This window comes from Bidens hawaiensis, unplaced genomic scaffold, assembly GCF_021521415.1.
Source record: "Bidens hawaiensis isolate Kalapana, Puna unplaced genomic scaffold, B.hawaiensis_p1.1 tig00003961_1, whole genome shotgun sequence".
NCBI lineage: Eukaryota > Viridiplantae > Streptophyta > Magnoliopsida > Asterales > Asteraceae > Bidens > Bidens hawaiensis.
The window spans coordinates 1252534-1275625 of record NW_027491228.1 but is presented as its reverse complement, the minus strand read 5'-3'; the positions used below and the strand labels follow the sequence as shown (position 1 = coordinate 1275625).

At 38.2% G+C, this 23092-nt stretch overlaps 1 pseudogene; it reads left to right on the top strand.

Annotated features, from left to right (window-relative positions):
• Nucleotides 1-1326: 1326 nt before the first annotated feature.
• LOC143624771 (FBD-associated F-box protein At4g10400-like) lies at nt 1327-22885 on the top strand (annotated as a pseudogene).
• Nucleotides 22886-23092: the final 207 nt, after the last annotated feature.

Sequence of the window (23092 nt, the reverse complement as noted above, 5' to 3'; positions counted from 1 at the left end):
GAAATACGTGACGTCCTCCGAAATGTAGGAATTATATCAATACTTTATGAAATTTAGGCATTAGGGATTCAATAATAACTAATAAGCAACGAAAATTCAAAATCAAGTACACTTACTCTAACATGAATTTGATAAATACCGGTTATATTTGTTACGGTACCATAATTAAATAAAAGAAGTAAAGTAGCTATATAAGAATATTAAAATATTTAAGAAAACGTTCATTCGGTCGGTACAACCTAGACGTTGGTAGACTTCGGGCGTTGTCGGTAAAACTCGAGAGTCAAAAAAACAGACGTTAGTAAAACCCGAGCATTGTTAGGAAAAACCGATAATTTATTTTACACATTTGAAACAACGTTTATTAGGTCAGTAAAACTCATGCATTAGCAAATCCAAAGTGTTGCGGTAGCGAGTCGACACGAATTCTGTCGGTATCGGATACGGTAGCAGGTAAAAACTGATCCGTTTTGACAGCGAAATAACGCAAATTTGGTTAGTTTCGGTTCCCTTCGTTATGGTATACCCAACGTTGGTAAAACCCAAAAAATAATTCGTCAAATTAACATATAAAAAAGATCGGTAAAACTCTGCTCTCTCGTTTTCGTTCCCGGGCATTGCGGCAATAAATCCGGACGTTGGTAAACTCTTAGCGTTGTCGATCCCGGGTGTTGAGTCGGTGAGCCAATGCGGATTAGGTCGGTTTGGGAGTTAAAACAGAAGGGAAAAATAAAACCGTTAGTAAAACCCGACCTAAAAGAAAAATAAAAAAGAAAATATATACAAATTAGCGTGGCCCAAATTGTATTATGCACTTGGCCCAATGAGAGCCATTACGGAATTAGTGATTACCGCACAAAAGTTGTCTTTTATTTCAATCTATATAGATACGATTTTCCCATGTGATTTACTTCCAAAAACATATAATTCTTGACAAAATCATAAAACTAATTGGTAAATCATAATCATAATATATATAAGCAAATAAACCACGACTACCATTCATTCTCCGCTATCACCACTGTATCGTCTCATACGCACGTAGGTAAGGCTCCCAAACTTCCGCTAGATATATACGTTATCGCAAGCCACATTAATTGTTTTGGCATGCCTTTGATTTAAGCCATATGTGTTATTGTTGATTAAATCCCAAGCCCTAATTTTCATCTTCTCAATAATTTTGTTTGCATAACAGAACCCTAATTTCTGCTTAATTATGATGAATTGATGATGCCATATTTTGAAAAGTATTGAATTTTCCAAAGTAACTATTCTGATGATTTTGAACTTTTGGGTTGGAATATTAGGAAACAAAGAAGCTACAGAATGAGTTCCAAAAATGTCGACCGACTTAGCATCTTGCCCGAAGAGATTCAATCATATATACTCTCTCTAATGTCTACAAAATTTGCGGTGCAAACCTGCATTTTATCTAAAACATGGAGGTATACTTGGATGCTAATTACAAATCTTGACTTTGATGATATACCACCCACTGGTTTAAGTAGCATGGAAACATTTGTGGATCGGGTACTGGGGTTTTGCAAAACAACTCAACTTCATTCTTTTCGGTTAGACTTATCTAGAAAGAGGGTTAAAAAGTCGAGCGTATCAAGTTGGATTAATAAGGCAATTATGTTAAATGTTCGCGAGCTTGACATACAAGTGAAAATACTCGAGATTCCTTCAAGCCTTTTCACTTGCACAACACTCACAAAATTAAGAATACCCCGTGGAGATTCTTATATCAGTGTTTGGGAGCCGTCTGTGGTCAATCTTCCTTGTTTGAAAACTCTTGACATTGCGGTTTCCACCAACCGTTTTGGCAATGCGTTTAAACTCATCTCTGCTGGTTGCCCAATGCTTAAAAATTTATCTTTGGATTTTTGGTACGATAATGTAAAAGATCACATAATCGATATACCTACTTTGAAAAGATTGAAACTAACTTTCTTATGTCCGTCCTTTACTAAAAAAGTTGTTTTACGTGTCCCTAATCTTGAACATTTATTTATTGTTGGGAGACGGTGCCCGTATTTTGTAATGGAAAATGTGTCGTCTCTAGTTGAGGCATCTTTTTCTTTCCATGATAAATTATATAATAGTCTGTCGACGGTTGAGCTTCTAAAGGGAATACATGGAGTTAAATCGCTTTCTCTTCAAAAGGTAAGAGAGACACTGTCTGAAGACTCATCTTTGTTTAAAGTTCTATCCACTTCACCTCTACCCGTTTTCCAAAATCTTAAGCAGTTGGAGTTGAAAGGTTTTTGGCATTATGAATTAATCCCCAAATTACTTGAAAGTTCTCCTGACTTGAAAGAGATATTTATCGGAAAGGTACTTGATTTGTTTGTAAAGCTGTGAAAGATATACATATTTTTGAGAATGTACTTGTCTAACTTGTTTGTGCTAATGACAAAAGCTTCAAGGTTCTCGTTGGACCGCACCGAAGTTGGTTCCGCTTGTATGTTTGCAAAACTTGCAACCATCAAGTTTTTGAATTTCAAGTGGCGGAAGTGTGATGCATTGCTTTTTATATTCTTGTTGAGGAATGCAAAGGTGTTAAAAGAGAACAATCAACTTGGAAAAGTCAAGCATAGAAGATGAAACACGGTTGGCTCGACGGTTGCATAGGCTTCCCAGGGCTTCGAGGTGTTTGGAGATCTCTTTTTGTAGAAATTGATCTCCGACTACGGGTGGCTTTTGCGAAATGCATAATATTTATTTTGCAATGGGTGTGTACTTGTTCTTTTTTGCTACACGTATTTCATACACAATTACCTACATAATTCAGTTTTGATCTCATTTATGAATGTGATTTAGTGTCTATATATTGTGAATTCACAGTATTTTAGATGGTCATGTTTAAGCAAGATGTTTATACCAGTGTTGATTTATTAGATGTTGGCACGCTTATATGTTTTAAGGGTATACAAAAAGAATGCAGGACGGGAGATCGAGATGTGCATCCACATAGGCAAAGGCTAGATATTGGGATAGACTGGGAATTTATACATTAAGTGAAGCACAAGCTTGAGGATAGATAGGGATGGTGGGACCACTCCCCCATCGGCACCTCCCAGACATATACATCCATCTCGAATATGGTTGGCCCGAAACCGTTCCATGTAATCTAATTAAGTTGGTTATTAAGATTCCTCAAATACAATGCAATTTTATATTTACAATTAGGTTACTCGTGTAGAACACGAGTTAAAATACATAAATTTATTTAAATAATAGCATAATGTGAAATATAAAAACATGTTTAACATATAAAAAAAATATAATATATGATTGAATAATTACACAATACACACTAAAGATATAAAAAGTTGAAATTTTGTAAATCTCTGAATATTTTTTTGTATACAATATTGTAATTTAATTTATAACTTTATCCTTCATATTAAAATTAGTAGTTTCACTATGTTTTTAGTTTCAACTCTAGATAATGAAACGCATAGCTGACCATGTGCTAAAATAGGTTTGTTAGATTCCGTTTTGTATTTCTAAGTCTTTTATATTGGAAGTTATGTATTTGTTATATTTTGGGCTTATTATGTTCTTTTTGTATGTAATTGGGCCCAAGACCATTGTAAAGAAGTCCATTGGGCATATGAAATAAAAATACTTCTCATGCATGCTTCTTTATAAATAGAGAAGCATGCCATGAGAGAAAGAAGTCTTTTGCCAATTTCTCATCTTCTAAGTTCTCTCTCTTTCACTCTCACTCTAAACAACCGAAAATAACATCAAGATCCGAGACCAAAGGTGACCCGGTGTGATATTCCGCTAGCACCAAGTTTAGTTGATCCAAGAATTGTTGTTAGATCCACCCGCGTTGGGACTTACAATTGGTATCAGAGATTCGGCTCACTAGTTGAGATTTTTGGATCACAACCTTGGGTTTTGATCTTGAGAAAAATGAAAAGAAAGTGTTCCTACAAAGAAAAACTACAAAAATACTAAAAGATTTGGGTTTAAAGCTTTACAAAATGTCTTAGAAAGTGTTCTTGGTGAAAATCTAAAGCTTAAAAATTGTTAAATCTCAAGATATAAGTGTTTTAAAGCTGTTAAAAATCTTGTGTTTGAAATTTCGCTTCGCATGTATTTGGGGTTGCTGTACTAACTCTAGACAAGATCTGACAAGTTAGGTAAACGGATCCCGATAAAGATTGCTTCTGGAAGACTGGAAAATTTCGCATCGCATTTATTTGCTTCGACTAGGATTTCGCTTCGCTTAACCATTTTGCTTCGCATCACTGTTTCGCTTCGCAAGAGTATTTCGCTTTGCATAACATTTCGCTTCGCATCCAAGTTTCGCTTCGCATAAACTAGTTTTTCATTTCGCATAACATTTCGCTTCGCATACCGTGCGAATTTGTTGTTCAATCTTGTGAAATCTCTTCTATTTGAAGACGTTTGGTGTTTGAAACTGTTGTAAACATGGCTAGTACTGATTTTGAGTTGTTGAAGGGGTATTTTTTGCTTGAGAATCAAGTGGGAACCAATACAAAACCTCCAAAAATCATGACCTTAGATGACAACTTTGCTTACTTTAAGTGGAGGTTTATGAACTTTATTTCTTTGACTGACTCCGAGTTGATGAGATGTTTTGAAATAGGTCTTCATACTCCCATGATAGTCACTGCAAATGGGGAACGACCAAAACCCGTTGACAATTATGATCAAAATGATAGGACCTTGATAGAGCAAGACAAGAAAGCATACCTCACTCTAACTGTCTGTCTTTCCAATGAAATTACTTAGACTCTACGTGAACACACAAGTGCCAAGGGTTTGTGGGATGCATTGGTTGAAAAGGTTGAAGGAAATGCTGAGATAAGGGAAAATAAGAAGGCCTTTTTGAAAGAAGAGTTCAACATGTTTAATCGTCGTCAAGGTTTCGTGTGGGGGATTTGATAAAAAGATTTGAAAAGTTGTTAATGAGAATCAGAGCTGCTAGTGTCAACATCATGAACTCTGAAATCAACCACAACTTGATGAACTCTTTGTCATATAGCTGGAGTACCAACACAGTAACAATCAAGAGAACTACAAACATGAATGCAATGTCAAATACTGATTTGATATCCACTATCAAATCATTTGAAATGGATAAGCAAATGAGGATGAACAACCACATAAGTTCTCTAAATCAAGCTGGGATGAACACTGCATCATCCATGCCTACTGCTTTCATAAGCAAAACCCAGAAAAACATGTATCCAGTGAACACTCCAAAGTACTCTTCAGTTGTGCCACCATAAGAGACAGCATTTATCTCTACCGGCAATCAGTCTGTGTCATCTGGTTCAAGCTCATTTCAGAAGGCAGTTGAACAAGCCTTGAAAACCCATGGGATCTCATCTTTTACAAAACCTCAGCAAAAACAAAGTTCCAGCTACTGTGAAGCACTTCCCATGTTGAATGACTCCAATGTTGCTCTTGTTCATGCTTTTCTTTCTAGCCATGAAGAGTTACTGCAAGGAAACTTGTTGCCACCGCAATTTGAGACAGGAGATCTAAAAGACATCAACAATAAGGATCTTGAGAAGATGGACATCAAATATCAAATGGCAATGGCAGTACACAGAGCTACAAACTTCATGAAAACGTATGGAAAAGACAGTTTTAAGGATTCTGACAGGAAAAGGATTGGTTTTGACAGAGAGAAGCTTCGGTGTTACAAATGCGGTGAGAAGGTTCACTTCTCAAGAGAGTGCACAAATCCTCCCAAACCAGCAAATGACATTCTTGTGATAGAAGTGACTGATGAAGAAAACAGCAAGTCAGGTGGGAAGAAGCACATGGTAGAAAAGCCCAGCTCTTCGGTTCCAAAAATTGGGAATCATCCACACAAGGGCAATCAAAGTTCAAGCTCAAGAGCCCTTGTCTCTCAAACAGAGGTCTATACTGGTATGGATTGGGATGACCAGTTTCAGGAGCTGCAGAACCATCTCAATATGGCAGGAATGGCTTTTACTTGTAACAACGAAGCGTCTTTATTTTCAGCTGCAAGTTCTAGTGCATCAAATGATGACGAGGTATACAGCAATTTATGTTCTCAAGCTTGCATGAACAAGGTTACATATTATAGACACAATCAAAATGAAGTCTTGAAATAAAATTCAAAACTTCGAGAGTTAAATGTTGAGTATGTAAAAGCCAACAAGATTTACGTTGAAAAGATTGAAACTCATCATGATGATGTAGCAAATCTTAGACTTAAAATTTTTCAAACTGAACAAGAACTAATATACTATAAAAACATAGTTTCTAAGTAAAAGATGAAATTGAAGGTTTGAAACTTGATGCTTTTGATAAAAGAAAACAAGAAAAGGTAGTCGAAAGATTTGAAACATCATCTGAGAAATTGGATGATATTATTGGAGCCCAGAGAAGTATTAAGCTAAAAGCGGGGCTGGGGTACGATTATACTGCTGTACCACCACCTTTGAATGACAATTACACCAATTTGCCCCACTTTAGCTATTCTCTTGAGGAAGAAATGTCATATGGGATTGGTAGAGTACCAAAACCAGTGAAATTTTGTTCCTCCTGTTTCTCAAACTATTGCTCCAGTCCTACCATCTGACAAATCTAACATCAATGTGTCTTGTGAAGCAGGTGATGTAAACAGTGATGAATGTGGGAAGGTTAACTTGGGTTGTAAGCAAAAAGGAGAGTTAGAACCACGTTTTGAATCTTGTGTGGATCTAACCAAATCAATTAACAATCTAGTTTTTAATAAAGTGTGTGAATCTATGTTAGGAAGTTTAAAGTCAGGATCAAAACTTATATTTTGTGAAAGTTCAAGTGATGAAAGTTGTATAATTGATTGTAATAAAAACGAATGTTCTTCATCTGATTCAGATTGTGAAACAGTTTATGATGAAACGATTGAAGACAAGGTTGATCGACAGAATGGTCCTAGTTGCTCATCAACTGATCATCATGTTGAGAATTTGAGAAAACAAAAATCTAGTTTTGAAAATGAAAAACCAAGCACATCCTGTAAATACGCGCCACCCAAGAAAACCTCATTTTTCTCAAAATACATATTACAACAAAAGTTCTCAACATAATGATCTTTTTGATAGTGCCTATTACTATTCTCAACAGAAACCCATGCATTCAAGTTATTTTGTTAATCAACATTCAAATGATCACAATTATCAGACAGATAGAGGTTACAAACATGTTAACCCGACTACATCACCTTATTTGCCAAATCACACATAATTTAGTGAGCAAGAAGTCTATAAATGCAACCAAAGAAAGTGTTGCTTTGTATGTGGAAATCCGTCTCATCTTGCAAGACATTGCAAGAGCTAGCACAAGCAACAAAGAGATTTAAGCAGTGCGTTTGCTCAGGCATTTCCTAAGGTTGATCCCAAACCTAAGAAAATGACTCACCAAACTCACTCTTCTGCCAGTGAGATTGATTCAAAATCAAAGAGAGAACAGAAACCAAAGAAACCATTTTGACTAACCCAAAGAGAAAGAAAAAGGTTAGCAAAGGGTTCTAAAGCTGAAAACCATTTTGAATCCTTCAAAATTTTTCACAAAAGCAAATCCAGAAGAATTTATGGTTAAGCCCAAACCAAAACGAAGGCAATCCAGAAACTTTTCCAAAACCGAGGAAATCATAATTCAAGTTCCTCGAGGGATTGCTCTTCAGATTCTGATTCACCAAAAGATTATATTTTCATAAATCAAAAAATTAAACTTGGTGATTTTCTATTTAATTTCCCGAGATAAATATGTCTCGGGACCCCTCTACTAACTAGCTGTTCATGTGTGTAGGGTCAGCCTGGAAGGCCTGTCAACAGTATTTGGTACTTAGACAGTGGCTGCACCCGACACATGACTGGAGATGAGTCTTTGCTGTTTGATGTCAAACCATTCGACGACGGACATGTCTCTTTTGCCGGTGACGTAGGAGGAGAAATCACGAAACAAGGAAAGGTCTAAAATGGTACATTGACCTTTGATGAAGTCAATCTTGTGGAAGAGCTCAACCACAATCTGCTCACTGTCTCCCAAATCTGTGATAAGCATTTCTCAACTCTGTTTACAGAAACTGAATGTCTTATTCTCAAACCGGGTTTTAAGGTCCCTAAAGAGTGGATTTTGTTTCGTACTCCGAGGCATAACGATGCATATATACTGGACATGAGAAGCAATTATTCTATGCGGGCTGCTTCTTGTTTACTGTCCAAGGCCTCGGAGAATGACTCATCCCTATGGCATCGACGCTTGGGTCACGTTAACTTTAAAAACTTGAATAAGTTAGTTAAAGGTGACCACGTGAGGGGCTTGCCTGTAAAATCCTTTCATTGTACTAAAAAAATGTTTATATTGCTCTAAATGCAAACAGCACAAACTCCCTCACAGTCCCAAGACTGTCAATTCCATAAATTCCACTCTTCAACTGTTACATATGGATCTTTTTGGTCCAATTCAACCTTTAGCAATAGGCCGAAAAGCTTGTTTCCTGGTTATACTGATGATTACTCGCGTTTTAGTTGGACTTTTCTACTAGGGCATAAGGATGAGACAGCTCAGTTTCTACTTAGGTTCATTGTATTGGTTGAGAATCAAACGGATAAAAGAGTCAGGTGTGTCAGAAGTGACAACGGAACATAATTCTGGAACAAGGTGATGAATGAGTTCTGTCACAACAAAGGAATCCTTCGTCAATTCAGTGCACCTTACACTCCTGAACAAAATGGGGTGGCTGAAAGGCGAAACCGTACATTGGTAGAAGCAGCGAGAACAATGTTGTCATACTCAAAACTTCCATTGTTTTTCTGGGGTGAATCCATCAATGCCGCATGCTTTACCCAGAACCGTGTGCTTCTGAACAAGAGATTGAACAAGACTCCGTATGAAGTCTTTTATGGAACGAAGCCAAGGGTTAACTTTTTCAGAACGTTTGGATGTCCTTGTACAGTGCTTCAAACAAATGCCACTTCAACTTCCAAGTTTGCTGAGAAGGCAGATGAGTGCTACTTTGTAGGCTATGCTGCCGATAAAAGTACTTATCGTGTTTACAACAAGAAGACTAAAGTAATCTTGGAATCATTGAACATTGATTGGCAAGAATTAAACTCTACGGATGCACACAACGGTCCAAACTGGATGTTCGATTATGAAAGTTTGTTCAAGCAGTTTTGAGGGATGTACGTAACACCCGTTGTACCAGCGGTTTCCCCCGTTGTTTCTGTTCCTGCTCAACCTGAGAATGATCAGCCAGTTTTGATGCAAGCCTTGTTAAGAGGTCTGGAAGACATTCAAGTAGATGTTCCTGCTCCCGTACTCGATGCTCCACCCATGGCTAATCAACCAGCCCCAGTAAATGAAGTATAGCCAGCCATAGACACTACTGACATGGCCACTATTTAAGACACCACATATTCAGATACTGATTCATACATGTCAGCCGACAATATGGAGCATGACCAGACCGTTCAAGTTGAAAATCCTCCAGCTGAACCAAGTGTGGTGGAATCTATTCTCTCACCTCCCTCAGAAGAGGAAAATCAAGGTGTAGCTGAGGAAACTAACACAGAGGCTGCTCAGGTTGAATAAGCTCAGAATGAATCTTATGGCAACACCGACTCAACTTCAGTTTCAGCCATCGTTGTACCTTTCTACGATAACCTATGGGAGGGTCCCATTGCTCAAGAATATTTGGTCGATCAACAAGAAGGTGCAAGTGATCCTCAACCAAATGTTCTTGTTAATGTGACTGCTGTTTTTCATCCCATAGAGAGCTTATCAGTGGAACTCGAGGCAACACCAGTCGAGCATGTCGAGAAAATTCCTCAATTACCTATCCAGCGACGACATCCGACTGAGAATATAATTGGAGATCCATCAGCTGGCGTTCAAACACGCAGTAGTTCTTGTAACATTAACAGATGTCTTTTTGCTTGTTTTATTTCACAGGTCGAACCCAAAGACTATCGAGTCACATTGAAAGAAAATTCTTGGGTTGAAGCCATGCAAGAGGAGCTATTATAGTTTAAGATGTTGAATGTTTGGAGGCTAGTAAAGAAACCAGAAAATAAAAGATCGATTGGAACGAAGTAGGTGTTCCGAAATAAAAAGGACGACAAGGGGGTTATCATCAGAAATAAAGTCCGGCTTGTTGTACAAGGCTTTTGGCAACGTGAGGGACTTGATTACAATGAAGTTTATGCACTCGTGGCCAGATTAGAGGCAATCCGCATCTTTTTGGCCTACGCGTCGTATATGAACTTCAAAGTATATCAAATGGATGTGAAGACAGCCTTTTTGTACGGAAAGGTTAAAGAAGAAGTTTACGTCAGTCAACCACCAGGTTTTGAAGATCCAGATCATCCTGATCATGTCTATCGTCTTGACAAGGCATTATATGTTCTTCACCATGCACCTCGTGCCTGGTATGCCACACTGGCTGACCATTTGGTGAAGAATGGGTACAAAAGAGGGATTGTCGATCAAACACTCTTTGTCAAGAAGGTTAAGGGAGATCTGATTCTAGTCCAAGTGTATGTTGATGATATTATCTTCGGGTCTACAAATGAGAATCTGTGCAAGGAGTTTTCAGAGGTTATGCCGAAGCGATTTGAGATGAGTTCCTTGGGGGAGATGACATTCTTCCTGGGCTTACAAGTTGAACCAAAGAATGATGGAACTTTGATTCATCAGGAGAAGTACGTTCATGACATTGTTCAGAAATTTGGATTCAAGGACTCAACTGCATTCATGACACCAATTGCTACAAGACCAATCCTCGTTCCTGATCCATCAGGAAAGCCAGTCGATCAGCACCTGTATATGTCCATGATTGGCTCACTGATGTATCTCACTGTAAGCAGACCGGACATAATGTTCGCTATTTGTCAGTGTGCCAGATATCAATCAGATCCAAGAGAATCTCACATGACTGCTGTCAAACGTATTTTCAGATACTTGAAGGGAAAACCTCGATTGGGACTCTAGTATCCAAAAGAGTCTCCTTTGGAACTTCATGCATTAACTGACAGTGATTATGGGGGATGAAATTTAGACAGAAAGTCAACATCGGGAGGATGCCAATTCCTAGGAAACTGGTTGTTCTCGTGGCAGTGCAAGAAGCAAGTCACTGTGTCCACTTCAACCGTTGAAGCCGAGTACATCACCGCATCAAGTTGCTGCTCACAAGTCATTTGGATCCAACATCAGCTGCTGGATTACGGTTTGAATTTCTATGATACAACGATCAAATGTGATAATGAGGCTGCTGTGGCGATTGTTAAAAAACCCGGTCCAGCACTCAAAGACAAAGCACATTGACATCCGAATACATTTCATTCGTGATTGTTTTGATCGAAAGTTTGTCAACATTAAAAGGGTCCATTCTGATTTTAACTTTGCTGATCTCTTTACAAAATCTTTTAGTTGTGCCCGATTTTTATTTCTCATTGAATCTTTGGACATGATTTCTTTTGAGTAAATTTCTTTCTTTTATTTTAAAAATGCAAATATTTTTAAAATATGTCACAATTTTAGAGGGAGAAAATAAGTTAATGTTAACTCGCCAAAAAGATTTTCAATTTACTTTAAGAAAAACAAAATCGAGTCACTTGACTTAACAAAAAGATTTTAATTTTTATATAATATTAATTTCATCTTCACTCCTATTTAAGAAAAACTTCAGAAAATTCAATTGTCCCGTTTAGAGGGAGTTGGATATTTAAAATTTTCAATTGAGAATTTGATCCGACCATGTGGAAAATGATAGCACATTGGTATGTAATGATCCTAGCGCAAGAAAAGAGTAGATCAAAAGGCTACAAGGTCACTCATAGATGTGTAGATAGGCTTGACAAACGAGTAAGTGTTGGGTGATATAAACCTAAATTCTTGCTGGTTCTAGTGTCTATACACTTAGATGCGGTTGCATGATTCCGTTAAAGTCATATCTATGAAGGTTCAAATGTAATTACACATGTCATACCCAAGCCTCTTTTTACCTGATCACAGTTGTCTTATGAAAATAGGTGTCATTTTTAATTTTTATTGAGTCAAGAAAAACGTCAAGAAAAGCAAGAAAAAGAAAAGGAAAACTAAAAGAAAAGGAAAAGAAAAAAAGAGTCAGAAAAAGAGTCAGTTCTATGAATTTTAACTTCTGTTTTATTTTTTTATTTATTTTGATTCAAGCCTTGGACTTTCTCCTGCGCGATAATATGTTATTATACGACCTGATTGTTAAGGCCCTGAATCTTCTACTTTGTTTTATTTTCTTTCCTTTGTTCAAGCCTTGGACTTTCTCTGCGCGATAATATGGTATTATCCGACCTGATTGTTATGGCCTGAACTTCTGCTTTTTTTAATCTTTCTAGATCGATTCAATTGTACAAAGAGTCAAGTGTACAAAGTCAAAGTGTTAATAAGTGTACTGTGATCAAATAAGAAAGGTTTAAGTCAAGTTGAGGTGATATGTCAACACAAACTAGGCCCGAGATATGATGGAATCAGTAAAATATCTGATTAAGTGGGGACCACACAAGTTCCATGCCTAATTGAACCTTAAATGTATCACGTTAACACCAAAACACTTGTCAAGTTAAACAGATGGACGATATCTACAGTCAATGCTGAACTTGTGTCACAATAACATCAAAATGGAAACGCGATCTAGGGCTTTGCAAATCAATATGATTCCATGTTGCGATAGTTCTTATAAATTGATTAATCAATCAATGAAAAGAATTATGTAAATTAATTAAATATTAACTTTATTTTTAAATATTTTTTAATTTTATTTTGTTTTGCTTTTATTTTCTAAGATATTATTTACTTTGGTATTTTAATATTTTATGTTTTATTTTCAATTTTAATTTTGCTTTTATTTTTATTTTTGTTTTTATTTTTAACTTATATTTATTTTATCTTTATTTTTATTTAAGTTGTAACTTATTTTTTTGTTTTATTTCATTTTGTCAAAAGAGATCGTTCTTGCAAATGTTAACAGTCACGGACCGACAAAAGAAAAATCAGAAAAACAAACAAGTGCTTAGATTCGGTGGTTAAATAATTTTCGGGTTTGAGTTCGTAAATAATTTTAAAGACCGATGACTGAGAGTGTATTTTCAGTGAATACTCACGATGTTTTGACCTTATCGCGAGATAGGCTGACCCTATATATAAAGGCCACCTAAAATAACTTTCACTATTCACCAAATATTTTACCACTCTCTCTCTCTCTTCCTTATCCTCCAAACCCTAACTGTTCATCTTCAATCTACAATCGATCTAGCCTCTATTATCACATGTCAAGCACAATTATGGAACCCACTCCTACGGTAGATCATCGTCTTTGTTCTTCATCTTGGTTTCTGGGTTCTTTTAGATCTAGACGGTGGTTCCTATGAACCGTCGACTATATCTAGTGGTAGATCTTACAAATTAGTGTTGCTTCTATACTTTGCAACTATCGATCAGTCATTTGGAACATGAATATCATCTTTAATTGTTAGTTTTAGGTTTGATTTTGTACAGTTTGTAAATCTAGGATTTCTCGAACCTTTTAGGGTTCAATTGAAAGGGTTAAGGTCCCAAACTCTCCAAAACTTCGATTCAGGTCTAGGCAACCACTTGGAAAGCAAAAGGAATAAAAAGGGGGCTAAGAAAATGTCTTTCGCATGAGAGAGGTTTTTCGCTTCGCATGAAGCATGCGAAGCGAATAAGATTTTTGTTTCGCTTCGCACAACATGCGATGCGAAATACTTTCTTGTTCGCTTCGCATCACCATGCGATGCTAAATATCTTTATGGCTCACTTCGCATAGATCATGTGAAGCGAATAAGAATCTCTTTAGCTTCGCACGTCCATACGAAGCGATTGGAACTCTTTGTTCGCTTCACACTTCTATGCGAAGAGAATGAAGGGGTCATGCGAAATTCCACACTTAGCAAATTTTTCAGAATATTGGACTGTGATAGCTACTGGACTGTTTGACTATTGGACCATTATGGACATACTAACTCAATATACTTTGGCCTTATTAACTTTTAAATAGACTTATATCAACTGTCTAACTCACTAAAACTAAAATGTATATAATTAATTAACTATAAGTAAATAATTAAAGTAAGTACTTTGTACATTCTTAATTCTTTGTATATAGTATATCTTGTATTTGTTTAATTTATAAAAGATGATTCTCATGATCTTGATGTTTGATTTTAGGCTCATAACTTATATTGTGCTCTCGAGGAGCCGAAAGCTAGAAAAGACAAGGTGTTCACATCAATGATTAAGGGGCTAAGGCAGTCACCCCTTGAGTATGCCATTTCTGCTAACCCGACCATTTACTCAAAGTGGGTTATAGACTTCTGGGAATTTTCAACACCTGCTGACTACGCTCTTTCGATCAACACAAAGGTGGCAGGAAAGACATTGAAGATTACAGAAGGAGACATCAGGCGTGTATTGAAGATCAAGGATGAGCTAGACTATGTGTATGAGAAAGGTGACAGGGCTAAGCCGAGTGAGTTTGTGACGAGTATGGGATATGATACAGAATGGAAGAGCTTGGAGAAGAAGCATCTGCCACCATATTGGAGATTCCTGTTCCATATTGTCATTCACTTCTTGTCGGACTCGAGGGGAGGTTTTGATAGCATGCGAGCAGAATTGGTGCGGGTTATGTATGCACTAACACATAGGGAAAAGTTCAATTATTCCCGGATGTTGTTTTTGTGCATGTTGGCGAACGCAAGGAATGAGTTGTCATGGCTTATGTATCCCAGATTCGTGCAGCTTCTACTGGATGATTTGATTCCAAAGGCACCTAAGCCACCTCATAAGAAGGCTAAGGATAAGAAGTCACTGCCCGAGCCTTACCATGTCAATGAAATCAGGCAGTCGATTTTTGGGATTTTGTTGAGTACAAAAGGGAAGGGTCACCAGTATCAAGGAGAAAGACCGGGACCCAAGTTTGGTTTGTTTGAAGAGACCGAGCCTGCTGGGGATGAGGCTGAACTAGAAAGTGGGGAGTATGTTCCATCTGAGCCAGAGGTTGAGGCTGAGCAGGGTGACTCGTTTGATGAGCCACCAGAAGATAGAACCAAGGCCAAGCATGACTTGAAGCGGAAGGCTACTGACAAGCCTTCTGTTGGTGGTACTTCGGGCAAAGCAAAAGAGGCTGAAGAAGAGGAAGAAGAAGAGCATCAGCCCTTGAAACGTTTGAAGAAGTTTGCAGACTCCCAGAAGTCTTCCAAGCTCGTTGTCAAGCTTTCTACTAAAGGCAAGCCTTCCTCTACCCCTGACCCACAAGTAGTTTCACCCAAAACCCTAGCTAAAACACTTAGAGACCTAGATGTAGCCAAAATTAAGATTCTTGTGTATAAGAAACCCAAAACCAGAATAAAAGCCAAATCCAAACCAACCAAAACCATGTTACATAACTCACCAGACCCCTCACCTGAACCCTCACCCACACAACAAGACCTACCAATGCCATCATTCTTAGAAAACCTACCACCTTCCCCACCACAATCACAACTATAAACCACCACTCCACCCGAACAACCAAAACAAACCGAACCCTTAACTACCTCTCCATTCACCTCACCCATCTTCAGCTCACCGATCCAATCCACAAGCTTATGGAGCCAAACCTTTATTTCCTCCCCACCAACACAACCACCATCATCAACCTTAGAACCAATAGCCTACACACCATTATTCTCAACACCACCCACCTCTACAACCTCACTACTACCTACCCAATCAATTACCCTTACACTCCAAACAACATCACCACCCATCCTCTCCGATACACCACCAAGTACTAACCTCTCACCCAAGCCTAGCGCCAAAGGAAAGTCTTCGACACCTCTAGTGTACGCTGATCCTATCCTCGATAGGATCATCGCCCTGGAGGAATAAAACGCGAAGAGGGCTGAACGTGAGTTGGTTTTGCTTGAGTATATAAAGAATCAAAGGACGAAGGAAGTTGAGGATGCCAAGGAGAAGGCACAGTTGGTGACGAGGGTTGAGATCCTAGAGAAGCAGAGAGAGATGCATTATATTTTGATAGACAATCAATGATCCTTGATCAATCAACTCCAGGGTCGAATTCAGAATCAACAAGAGCTCTTGAACCGTGAAGCTTCGGGGAACGCCAATTTGAGGGCTGAACATTTAAGTGTGGCGAATAGAGTGGAGACTCTCGAAAGGAACCTTCCTGCTGCCAATATCCTTGAAGAACGTTTATTCAAGAAGATTGATGACACAGTGACCAAGTGGGATATTGAGAAGGAAGCCACCAACTCCAGGGTGTCTATGCTCGAGGGACAATTAGCCTCATCCGCCTCTCCCGGTACACTTATTGCGGAAAACACTCAATTCTGAACCGAGATACAGGCCATTCAAGCGAAGATCAAAGAGCATGACCGTCTTAACGAGCTGCAGCTGAAGCCGAATGAGGAGTTGGTGAGCAAGTATCAAGCTGCCTCTGACCTCATGGGTATGCGTGATGACGATTTTCACGCTTTAGAGGACAAACTTGACGCTGTGTTTAGAAGTTGGAGAAGGTCGGATAAGACTTCTCAGATGGGCGGTCCACAACCTACCGCAGGTCCTAGTGTGGCCTTGCGAGGAGAATAGGTTGTTGGTTCGGAAGGTGAGGCGACTATGGGTCGTATCGCACCACAGGTCGGCCAGGCGGGAAGTGGAGTAGGAACCAGCTTGGGGCTTGAACGTACTGAGCAACCTATAGCCCAATCTGGTGGTAACGATGGTGGAGATGATGGTGATGACGAAGAAGAAAGTGATGACGACGATGAGGAAGAAGATGATGACGTGGATGACAATGTCCATGACAGTTTTGATGAGGATGATGATAATAATGACGGAGGTGATGGTGGAGATGGTGGGGCCGGTGCAGTAGGAGGTGGAGGTGGAGTTAATACTCAATCACCTCCACATACTCAAGAAACACATCAAGATCCTGCTGCACACGACTCTGCTGGCAAGGTGAGGCAGGACGACTCCAGAATTGAAGACATATATAACGAATTGTTTACTACAGGTAATGTTGTAGGTGTGATGGATTATTTTATTGAAGCCGGGGAAACTCTTGAACTGGTTCAATCTCATGCAGCTGAGGAACCTAAAGATGATTTCTACATCAACTACTCGCCAAATCCATATACGCCACCTGTTCAAGCAACTTCACAAGCACCTACTAGTGATCCCGTCATTGATCCAGCCGTCGATTTGTCACAAGCAAAACAGAAGAAGAAACGAAAGACACATCTCGTGACAAGTCGTGTCAGTACCCGCACCCTCAACTCCCCTATCACGATGATTCTTTGATTGTATATGCAAAATACAATCGTGAGAACAGTAGTTGGGCTATTATAAGATACAGCGGAGATCTCATCTACCTCACCCATAAAGAGCTAAGTACGCTATCAGAACTTGATATCAACTATCTTTGAAAAGCTTTGGGTACGGGGGAGTATGATGACACGTTGGAAGGTTGGGTCACCAGTCATTTGCATCATCAGTCGAAAGTGGGCTATAAGGATTTTGAAGTGAATAAGGGTCGAAAGTTCAAGAACCCAAGAGAGATCGACCCAGCCACCGGACAGTCGCGCATAATGTGGAGATATAGGGAGCCAAAAGACAGTCACATTATTTATCATGGTGAGCCCTATATTCCAAACACTTTCCGAGACTTTATTGGCCGGGAATTCGACAACAAAACAAGTGAAGCCGTCATACACTGCAGAAACATGCATGACATTCGTGTATTTGACGAGCACGAGCTGATGGGTCTGCACAAGGAAGACATTCTGAAGCTCTACAACTCACCCTTGGGAACTATCGAGGACATTGGACGCCAGAACACAGACCGGATAGTTAAAGCCTTCAACAAGTTTGTCAAGAGGCTTGTTGAACTTCCACTTTCTGAGGACGAATTCTTGGAGTATGATACCGACGGTTTCCAATACTAAAGACTAGAGGGAGATTGTTGGGTCCCGTTTTGTATTTCTAAGTCTTTTTTATTGGAAGTTACGTATTTGTTATGTTTTAGTCTTATTATGTTCTTTTTTTATGTAATTGGGCCCAAGGCCATTGTAAAGAAGCCCATTGGGCATATGAAATGAAAATACTTCTCATGCAGAGAAGCATGCCATGAGAGAAAGAAGTCTTTTTGCCAATTTCTCATCTTCTAAGTTCTCTCTCTCTCACTCTCACTCTAAACAACCGAAAATAACATCAAGATCCGAGACCAAAGGTGACCCGGTGTGATATTCCGCTAGCACCGAGTTTGGTTGATCCAAGAATTGTTGTTAGATCTACCCGCGTTAGGACCTACAAGGTTTTTGAAAAACAAACAAACCATTTAAGGCGATTGATCTTAGCTTTTATTAATCTTCATTACAGAACAAACATAAAGTGAAAATTTCTTTATTTGAAATTTGAAATTAATTATTTTATCTAAATCAAAGTGAAAATCGATTGCTTATAAAAGCTTAATATTAATAACTAATACAATATATTTGTATAAAACTAAATGATATATTTATGTTGGTATTAAATTTTTTAAACCAGGAAATAATTATCAAAAAAAGAAAATAATAGATTAAAAAGAACCTGAAAAGGACCAAGGACATGTTCATAGTGTTTGGGGGAGTGGAAGAAGAGCTCACTGTAAGGTGTTACACTAATGCTAGCTTCCAGACTGACCGAGATGATTCTCGCTCACAATCCGGATATGTATTCACTCTTAATGGAGGGGTTGTTTATTGGAAAAGCTCCAAGCAGAGTGTGGTGGCGGATTCTGCCACTGAATCAGAATACATAGCTGTATCAGATGCTACTAAAGAGGCAGCTTGGATGAAGAAGTTCATCACTGATCTCGATGTGGTTCCGAGTATTAATAAACTAATCGAGGTGTTCTGTGATAACACAGGTGCTATTGCTCAGGCCAAATAGCCCAAATCTCATCACAGAGCCAAGCACATTCTAAGGAAGTTCCACCAAGCTTATTCAGGAAATAATGGAACGAGAAGACATCATAATAAGCAAAGTAAACACAGATCAAAACCTAGCTGACCCATTCACTAAACCGATGACTTAGGATAAGCATGATTATCACAGAGATGCTATCGGTTTTAGATTAGCTAGTAGTTTGTTTTGATTTAGTATTTGGATGTGTGAACATTTCAAACAGTTATACTTTTAAGTTCTCTTTTGATTTAATGGTAAAATGAAAATGTTGAATAATATAACTGTGTTCGGTTTTAATACGTTAATCCGTGAATATTATATTCTAAATTATCCGTAGTCGGTCAAACTCGTGGTAAGGACTCTAAATTAAAATTATTCTGACTTCACGCTGAAGAAGTTGACTTCCAAACTCACAGACCTCATTATGAATGACGTTGGATGTAATTCGTATCAAATCATCTTCATGGATCTTAGTCATAAGATGTTTTGATACTGATATACTCATTTAGTATCCTTAGACCTGAGATACATTTTAGAACTTTCGTTTACTAAAGGTTACTCTTTGATCATGCCAACCGCTGCTGCGTAACTGCCAGTTATAAAGGCATTGGTTGGGAATAATCAAAAGTTCAGTGGTAGTTATATGTATTCAAGATGGGATTCTATACTCTTACATGATATGTAGCAGTTAGACATCTTGGCGCCCTCGTTGATTCAAACTGGTAAAGTGTGAGGCCTCACCCAAACTTGCTGTGTGTTTGATTGGACCACGTTGATTCTAGATCGAGAACTATAATGATTGAACAGCATATGAGATTGAATCTGATCCATGTCTCATTGTTCAATTTGTGTCTTATACAGAAATGATAGATGACGACGATTACCATAAATTCGTTATCTTGCAATAGTGTATTCCAAGATAGTTTTGGTTAATGAATTTAAAATGTTATAACCTGTTGGGGGCAGCTATGTGTAGTTAGAGCACCACTGGCTGCCAGTATTGAGTAACTTAACCGAAAACCGTCCAAGTGGGAGACTGTTGGAATTATGGACCGGTTCGGGTAAGTCAATACGGCCAACGTGTTATGACCCGTGAGAGTTACACCGTGAGGTAACGAACAATAAACCCGCTTAAGTTAGTTAACCAGGAGAGACTTTAACGAGATAAAATTACAAGGAACGGGCTTTGGATCAAGACATGGACTTATTGGCCCATTGGGTTTATAACTAATTAGTTAAACCTAATTAAGGGATATATAAATATATGATATTTTATAACCTTAACTTCAATCCAATTAACAAGTCCATCTCTTTCCTTCTCCACCCTAGCCACCGGTCAACACCACCACCGCCGCTACTTCATCGCCGGTCGCTGCCCAGCCACCGCCGCCCATCCAGCCACCGCCGTTGGCGCCTCACCGCCGCCCGAAACCGCCCAGCCGCCGCTGCTAGGCCGCCACTGCCTCCAGCCACTGTTCGGACCCCACCACCGCTGTCGGGTTGCTGTCGTGCACCGTCACCGTTGGTCGTTGATCTCGTTGTGTCACCTAGCTCTGTTCGTTAGCCTTCGGTGTCTCAACCGGTTAATTATTAACCGAGGTAAACTTAAATATATCGTTAGTTTTAATTATATATTTTTTGTTTCACTCGTACTCGTATTGTTGGTAATCAGATCCTGTCGGATTTAGTTTGGGTGCTTATTAATTGTATACTTTCCGTTGCATATAATTATTAATTAATGAGATTAATTATTATTTGCCACGTTTATTGAACCGGTTTTAATAAACAAAATTTTAACTGATCACCACTGAAACCCAACATGTCATGTAGCCGACGATATGGTTTCTTAGGGGAACTCCTGTGCCAAACTCTAAAGCTAGCGTGGGCCCAATTAAGACAACATAGTCTGACAGCGTAGAGCAACGGGGCTCTCCAAATTTAAGAAATGCGGTGGCCTAACACCCAACAAAGTGTCGTTAAAAAATATCTTCATCAACAAAAATTAGAATATTTATCGAACAAAAATTATGATGATTTAAAACATTTAATTTCATGTGAAAATTAATTGTGGTATCTTGATTATAGTAAAAAATAAAATAAAAGTAACTACTTGAATGATCAAGGCCGGCTCAACGAATGTAGAGACCTAAATCGAAACAAGATTTTGAGGCCTTTTCATGACAATTGTTAAGAAAAAAAAATTTTTTTTTTTGCTTATTAAAAGTTTGAACTCGCAACCTATACTTTGGTAACAATCAAGCCTACCACAATACCGGTAATACATTACTTTGAGTTTACCTTACCCATTATAGCATATCTATATATGATTTTTTTTGGACTTAAGCATTAATTAAGTTGGGGCCTTAACCCTGCGAATGATATTCAAGAAAACTATAAAAGTATAAGCCAGTTTAGTTTACAAAGAAATAAAGAAGAAATCCCGTAACCCTCACGAACAGCATCGATTCCGACGGCCGTAAGTTTCCGATATCTTTACACTTTTTAATATTATATAATATTTTAATTTTGAACTTTTGTGTTACTTTTTAATATTCATTATTCAAGTCTATTGATTTTAAGATTCTGTATTTGATTTTTTAGGACGAACAAAAGCGTAGCAATGAGTTTCAAGAATGTAGACGATAGGATTAGCATGTTGCCTGACGAGATTCTTTCGCACATACTCTCTTTAGTGTCCACTAAATATGCTGTGCGAACCAGCGTTTTATCCAAAAGTTGGAGGTATCGATGGACGTTACTCACCAACCTTGACTTTGATTATAATCAGATTGGTAAATCGCTCTCGGTTGAGAACGTAAGTATTCAACTTCTTATATTATGTTATTTGTGAATGATTCACTAGTACAAAAAGAATCATGGCTATTAGCGTTGTATATAGTGGTTAAGGACCGCTTTAAATATGTGCTCTGTGAAATCAAAAAAAAAAAGAATATATCGCTTTTAAAAAAGTGGAATTCCCACCTTAAAAGAATTAGAATGTGCCAAGATTAATTCATTCAATTATACAATAACAATTATACCCCATAAATATTACTCATAACAAAGCTATTGGTAGAGTCTGGGGGAGCGTGGAGCATAGATAAACCTTAACTCTATTCTAGGAGACAGAGAGGTTGTTTCCAGAGTATTAATTCAATTCAATTATAGCGGTTCACAAATCGCTGTAAAAGGTAACCCGCCAAAATAGTTTTCCAGGGTAAGAATACAACGGCTCAAAACTGTTTAAGGATTATTATGCCGCCAAGGTTAATTCTATGTAGCGTTTTCTTAACCGTTGTAAAAAGAGTTAATTATAGTGATTCACAAACAGTTGTTAAAGGGCTAACTGTAACTTTATTCTTTGTTGAAGATTCCATCCACTATTTGTCTACCCCGCTTTCCGAATATGAAGCATTTGAAGTTGAGAAGGTACTGGACTTCTGGGCCAATCCTTCAGTTTCTTGAAAATTCTCTTGAGCTGGAACATGTATGTATTGAAAAGGTATTTGAGCTTTGAGTTTGTAAAGTTTTGACCATTTTTAGTACTATTTTGTATTTGTTAACTTCTTCCACCCTGATATAATAATGTCTATCTTGTTTGTGTTGAAAACAAAAGCTTCAAGAGTCTCCTTGGATTGAACCAAAGTTGGTTCCTGCTTGTATGTGAACAAACCTTAAAACCATCGAGTTTTCAATTAGCGCGTGGTGGAAATGTGATACGCCGTTTCTAGAATACATGGTGGGGAATTCAGAGGTGTTGAAGACGGTAACAATCACTTCGGAATCCTCAAGCAATATAGATAAAGAAAAGCGGTTGTATGCGAAGTTGCTTAATTTTCCTAGGGCTTCCGGATGTTGTGAGATCCATCTTCATTGAAATTGGTCTATTCTACCATCAGTTAAATAGCTTATTTAAATTAACATTATATGCATTTTGCAATCTGAAAGGACTAAAACTTCTTTTTTGCTACCGATCACTTGGGTTTATGGATTTCTTGAAGATATATTTTTGATGTATTCATTCGTATGACATGTGATTGTATTGTGAGGTTTTTCGCCAAATATTTAAGATTGTTTTATATAA